Source organism: Charadrius vociferus, unplaced genomic scaffold (assembly GCF_000708025.1).
Source record: "Charadrius vociferus isolate BGI_N301 unplaced genomic scaffold, ASM70802v2 scaffold676, whole genome shotgun sequence".
NCBI lineage: Eukaryota > Metazoa > Chordata > Aves > Charadriiformes > Charadriidae > Charadrius > Charadrius vociferus.
The window spans coordinates 230,255-236,210 of NW_009648661.1; the positions used below are offsets into that span (position 1 = coordinate 230,255).

A 5,956-nucleotide genomic window follows, 5' to 3' on the forward strand; every position below is an offset into this window, starting at 1 on the left:
GCTGAAAATATACTACAAGCATCTTTGCTGTACACAGCCCCACGTGTGGAAGCTCTTCTGTGCTCCCTGACAACAGGAAAACTCTTCCCCCTCACCTTGTCTGCTGTGTTTTGGTCTGATGATCCTGAGTTCAGACCCAAATCATTCCTTGGGCTCAATGCAAGACCTGAAGCTGGGACTTTGGGTGTTTTACTGCGTGCGCTGCAGGGCTAGATTAGCACCCGCGGAGGCTGGGGGAAGCTCACACTCTCACCTGGATGAGCGCAGGGTCTTCCCTGGTGGTGCTGCGCTTGAGGACCAGTGGGGCAGAGCACATCCAGGAACAGTTAAGAGAAATTACACTACAGATCAGAGCACGGCTTTGATTTCCAGGGAAATGTCTCAAATCCTCCTGGGGTCCTGGGAACATGAAGGTGCTACTCATAAAGAGTAGCATAAAGATACTTTATGATAAAGATAAAGAACCTTTCACCGCTCTTGGGAAACCCAGAAAACCCCATTTAGCCTAAACGCCTGTCAGCTTTTAATGGGACTCTCCTCACAAGTCACTTAGCGCACATCTTAAAAGTCCACCCAAAACCACTCGGATTGAAACAGTATGAACTGCTTTTCCTTCCAGCAGCTCCAAGCACACTAAGAAAGCACGGAAGAGATCATCACCCACTGCGGTGCCAACTGGTAGTCTGACTTCAGGTCCTCCATAGCTAAGTAGAAGGCTAGTTACAAGTTAATGAAAACCAGCTCACATGCAAAAATATTATTCCCCAGTGTGGCCAGCAGCGCCCTCTCAAAGGAAGCCGCTCCTTTGCCAGGGCCATGCAGTGATCTGTAGTCACAGTCTGGAAATCTCTGCTCTGTGTGTCAATAGGAAAAAAGGGAGCAATACATATCCCCAATCTCAGCCTCTCCTCATACACAGGACATACTGTTACCATCCTCATTAAAAAAACCCCAACAAACTCCAAAATTAAGTCTTGGTGGAGCCGGTCCCAAACCCAAATTGTCATTTGAGTCAGAAGTGCCAAACTCTTTCACAGAGTGAACAGCAAACCCAAATCCTATTAAGCAGCCATCAGTGTCAATATTTATTCCTCACAAATCAGGGAGAAGTAGCCTAATAAATGGTGTCAGACCGAGCCTGATGAGATGGAAGAGGAAGGGGATAGCCTTGGGGAAAGGACATGACATTAATCAGCATCACCCCTGCAAAACCCTTGACAGAAACAAGGTAGTAAACTCATTAGCCACTTAGAAACTAAGCTCCTTTTTTGCTTCGCACAGTGATAGCCCACAGTTTCCAGCCTGAAGGTTTGGCATCCTTCACAACAAAGCCACCGGGGCCCATAAAATCTTTTCCTTTCAATCTACCTCTCAACACACACCTCTCTCTGGTCTGGAGAGGCTTTGCTGGCTTAACTGCACCATCCTGAGCTCTGGACTGCCCTGCATTAAGCGGTCAAATTAACACGGAGTAAGACAGCTCCCAGGCAGAAGATGTGTCTGCACAGGAAGACAAACAAATAGAATGATGATTTCACAAGGCAAACTCCTTGGCCGCAAGAGCCACTTCAAATATCGCAGCTTCTCCTTTTCCCCGCGGACAATTCCTGCCCCTGGGTAGTGGTGTACACCGTCTCATCGGGTGTGCAAACAGCACCATGCGTGCAGCAACTGAGGGAAGGGAACCTGCCCAGCTTAACTTCTGCCAGATGACTCTGCTGCAGATGCCTGTGCCAGAGCTCCGAAAGAGACCCAGCCTTCCTCTGCATCATCATCACGAAAAGGAGTTCACGTTGGGTGAAACGCAATGATGGTGCCAGGTCTTTTGACTGATGTAACTCAGTGAAGATACTCGGATTTATATTTGCTCCTCGCTTGAGACACAGGCGTGACTTCGGTTTTGTTTATATGCTGCTGCTCGCCCTTCTTTTACCCCTGCATTTTCTTGTTTCTCTTTAAAATGCTTGCTACCGTATTCCTCGTCCTCTGCACCTGGGATCTAATAATCTGCCTGGAACAGCCAGGACCAATATGCACCCTTAATAGACAAAAAGTTGGGAAATCTGCTTAAAAAGAACTCGTGAGCTGCGTAACAATATGGTTTCCTTCTCACTGTCTTGATGGGAAAACACAATATTAAGACAATCACACTCCGGGCTGGATCTTTCCATCAGGGCTGTAGCTTAGTTTTGAGAGCTATACCTTACAGCACAGATTTGCTCCCATCTATAAGCTGCCACAGCACGATTCGGATGCAGCCATCTTGCACGGGGGGCCCTGTCCCCACTATAACCGTACTGGGCACTGGCCATCAGTTATCATCACGTACTTTACTTAAATTAGTCTGAAATGGAGTCTGTCTCCAGCCTGGAGCCTGTTTGTAACTGCAGAGGAATCTGTGCCCTCCGTAACACACGAGACGGGATCAGTTCACTGCTGGAGAGCACTTGGCCTGGCTATTTTTATTGTCTGGCTGAATACTTTTCTTCAACACCGTTTTAAGTGCTGAAAGAGCAGTAAAGATGAGATATTTAAAAAAAAAAAAAAAAAAAAAAAAGATACACTGATAATCCATAGGAACTGTGTCCTTTGAACTTTTGGACATTTCGCAAATCTTTGCGCTTGTTGCCAGGATGCTGAAGGCATTTTGAAGTCACAACATGATGAAATCTAATCAGGGTGAAGAGGGCTGGTTTCGTTTTCATCAGATTCCTCTTTCAAAGGTATAAATTTACCCTTCTGATCCTTCTCCCTACCACTAACACTGAGCCGATACAGCGGTTTGGCTGTACTACCTCAAAAAAAATTCCGCCCAGCCCTCTTCCCTTAAGAACAACCGATGATTGAAATTCTTCATGTTTATTTAAACCCAAAGGACGGTGACACTAATTCAAGCACTGGTACAACTAGAATGTAAAGGGTTAGAGAAGTGGCTCTCAGCTGAATACAGGCAAGCATGCATCACATCACGGTTAGCCAAGCTTTTCATTCAAGTTAAACTTGGTAACAACCCCCCTAAATCATCCCTTTCAAACATACATAGTCTTTTCTTATGTGCCTCTTCTTTCCACTTGGGGATCACAAAGTTTTAGGTATTTATATCTTCTTGCAACCCTGGGTTCGTTGGAGTGCATCATCTATTTTCAACAAGAGAAGGGAAATGCTTGCAAAGACGAGCATGCAAATTGACAGTTTGCATCCTTCTTGGTCTCCTCCGCAGGACAGATGACCCTCAGGGGACGTGCCTGTTGCATCCACAAGAGAGAGGCAGCCACTGAGACAGGAGAAGGGTGACCCACCCTCTGCTTGATTGCCACCGTCAAAATGAGGGACGGTGCCACCCCAGAGAGTGTCAGACAGGATGGCCGAGACGGCGGAAGGCTGTGAAATCCTACTTTTGGAGTGGAGTCAGGGCTCGTCTAAAACTGGTACAAGAATTAGGGAAACACTGGCATTGTCCCTCCTCTGGTTTACAGGAGTTTAGCTGAGCTCGCGGTATTGTTCATTCAAGGCAATACGCTTTCTCCCCACTGCGCAGCTTGCTTGTACGCCCGGTGATATAAAGGTAGGCTTTGTGTGGCGAGACTCAAGACTCCCAACTGCACTCTTACAGGAATCCAGAGCACAAATAAGCTTCCACTCGGGGACATTCATGAATAAGCATTTGTAATAGGCAATTAGTACTTAATTTCAAATGTCGGACCTGTCACAGGTTTGGGGCTATATCTGCAGCTAGCAGAAATCAGCTTCGTTCCATTTCCATGTCGGTAACAAGTTTTCCTTCCCAGTGATTCAAGCATCTGAAACACTGATATTAAACACTGTGTGGCAACAGCGGGCCTGATCCTGCTCACAATAAGCCATTCTCTACTCCCACATCCATTAAAGTCAGCCAGTTTGCCGCCTGAGCACCGAGAACTCATCACATTAGTTCCGCTGAAACTCATGCTAAGAGTCAAGTCAGCCTGTCCCAGGTTTAAAATGGAGCGTGTGTTGAATCAGGGCCCTGAAAACAGGGGTTCACCCTTCACCCCTTCTCCTACACCTGTAACGCCGTTCCAGAACCAGCGGCACTGCAGTTGTCACCTGGATGTCCAAAGACCAGACATGAAGCCGCAGTTAGCGAACACCCAGTGCCAGCCATGATAACTCTTTGTCTAAACAAATGTTAGCCAAGCTAGACATTCCGGTGGGAATCACGCAGGGCTAGGGAAGAGTGGCATTATAAAATACCCTGTTTGATGTCATATCCTGCTTATTTATTTACTTATAGTGCCACTGAGGTGAGGAAGCCCTGGAACGGACCAGGCCCCGCTGTGCCAGATGCTCTGCAAACACCGTGGTGAAGGGTGATTGCTCACCCGGAGAGCTTACCATTACAGTAGAGTCCTCCCTAACTAAACAAACACGGGAAGGATGTTTTCCCCATCGCTGCTGTTCCCTCAGCACCCTTCTCTACTCCATCTCTTCACTGATGCCGACTGTATCCTACTACGAGGAGCACAGCTTTTCTCCTGCTGCTGCCAAGAGCTAGGCCACTTTGCAGAGGGAGAAGGGCTCTACATCATACCGCTTTTCTTCTCATAAAAACATCCAGGGCCTGTTTGTTTGCCATCTACTGAGCACAGGGACATTTGACAAGGCTTTTGGCTGCTGCGGAATCACAGCTTGCCTATCTCCCAGCGGCAGGACTCCCACCCGCCGCGATAGCAGCCGTCTCTGCAGAGCGATGCCAGGGAGGCTGGACCTGACCGCGTATGTAGTCGTTGGCTTCTTAGCAATGTTTTATACCTAAAGTTCTGGCCTGCTGATCTCTGGAAGAAAAGCCTCTGGGATTATTAAATGGCAGTCAGAACTTTCCCATAAAAATTACAGTAATCCTTATTTCAGTCAAACTGAACTTCCCTCTTCGATTTAAGAACCACAGGTGCCAAGTACCATTCCACATGGGTCAACAAGCTCTCAGTCCTCTAAATCCCCATATTATGGACCTGCAGGAGCACCCCTCTTTCTCACCAGTGTGGCCTGGCCTGGACTTCACCTCTCTTAGTCAAAAGAGTTTTAGGGCATTGATTGCTACCGCAGTTGAGGAAAATCTCCACAAGCACCTAGCAGGATCTGAGTTGGGCCCCCACTGCTGGGAAAATACACAGCGCTGCTGAGATTCACCCGGCTGCTTGCCAGGCAAAAGAAGGCAAAACATGAGTGAGGTTTGGGGAAAAAAATGCACATGCTTCAACAGGTGCTGCCCGTGTCACCTAATGGGCAGGGAGGACTGAAGGGAGAGGAAATTTAAGGCTGTAGGCAGAAGAACATGCGGAGATCAGTCTTAAAAAGGTATTGTAGCAAGGAATGAGAAAAACACATCTGTGGACTTGCTGGGCAGAAGAAGCAGAGGAGAAAATTGGAATGAAGGCAGATGGGCAAATGAGGTCTGTGGGTCACATTCCTCCCAAATTTACAAAGAAAGATGCTGGCTGATAATGTTACGCTGGAATAGAATTCCGTTCTTAGTCATTTTAAGGAGTCTGTGGATCATTCCAACCAGGTGATACAATTTCTCTGCTTCTGTCCCAGTATCTCGTTGCAAGGCGCGTGCCAGCACAACTACCTCCAAGAACACTACACTACTTACTAAAACATGCAACAGCCACCAGCGCAAACAAGAAACCTCCTGCTGTTCGGATGCCCAGCAATTTTCTCTAGAGAAAGTGCTGTGAGGGACCGTTCAAACACCGCATCCTTTGTCCCGCTGCAGCATGGACAGACAGGACAGTCACATGATGTGGTCCTAGAGGTGGCCCGTGCAATCAGAGCCAAAAGATGGGTTTAAACCACACCTGGAGAATCCCTCCGAGTAATCAGCTTTCACACGTGGCCAGAGGGAAGCACAGCACGGCGGGATCCGACCCTACACCCCTTCCCCCCCCTGACCGCTCCCTCCCTCCCTCCCTCC

The 5,956-nt window shown here is 47.9% G+C and overlaps 1 protein-coding gene across 1 annotated transcript in view; it reads right to left on the reverse strand.

Moving 5' to 3' along the window:
- Nucleotides 1-5,956, reverse strand: part of SHROOM3 (shroom family member 3) — a 152,700-nt gene that overhangs the window by 45,451 nt on the left and 101,293 nt on the right. The window contains exon 3 of the mRNA XM_009886478.1: nt 5,017-5,045. The gene's annotated coding sequence lies outside the window, so the exon portion shown is untranslated. The remainder of the gene's footprint in view (nt 1-5,016; nt 5,046-5,956) is intronic.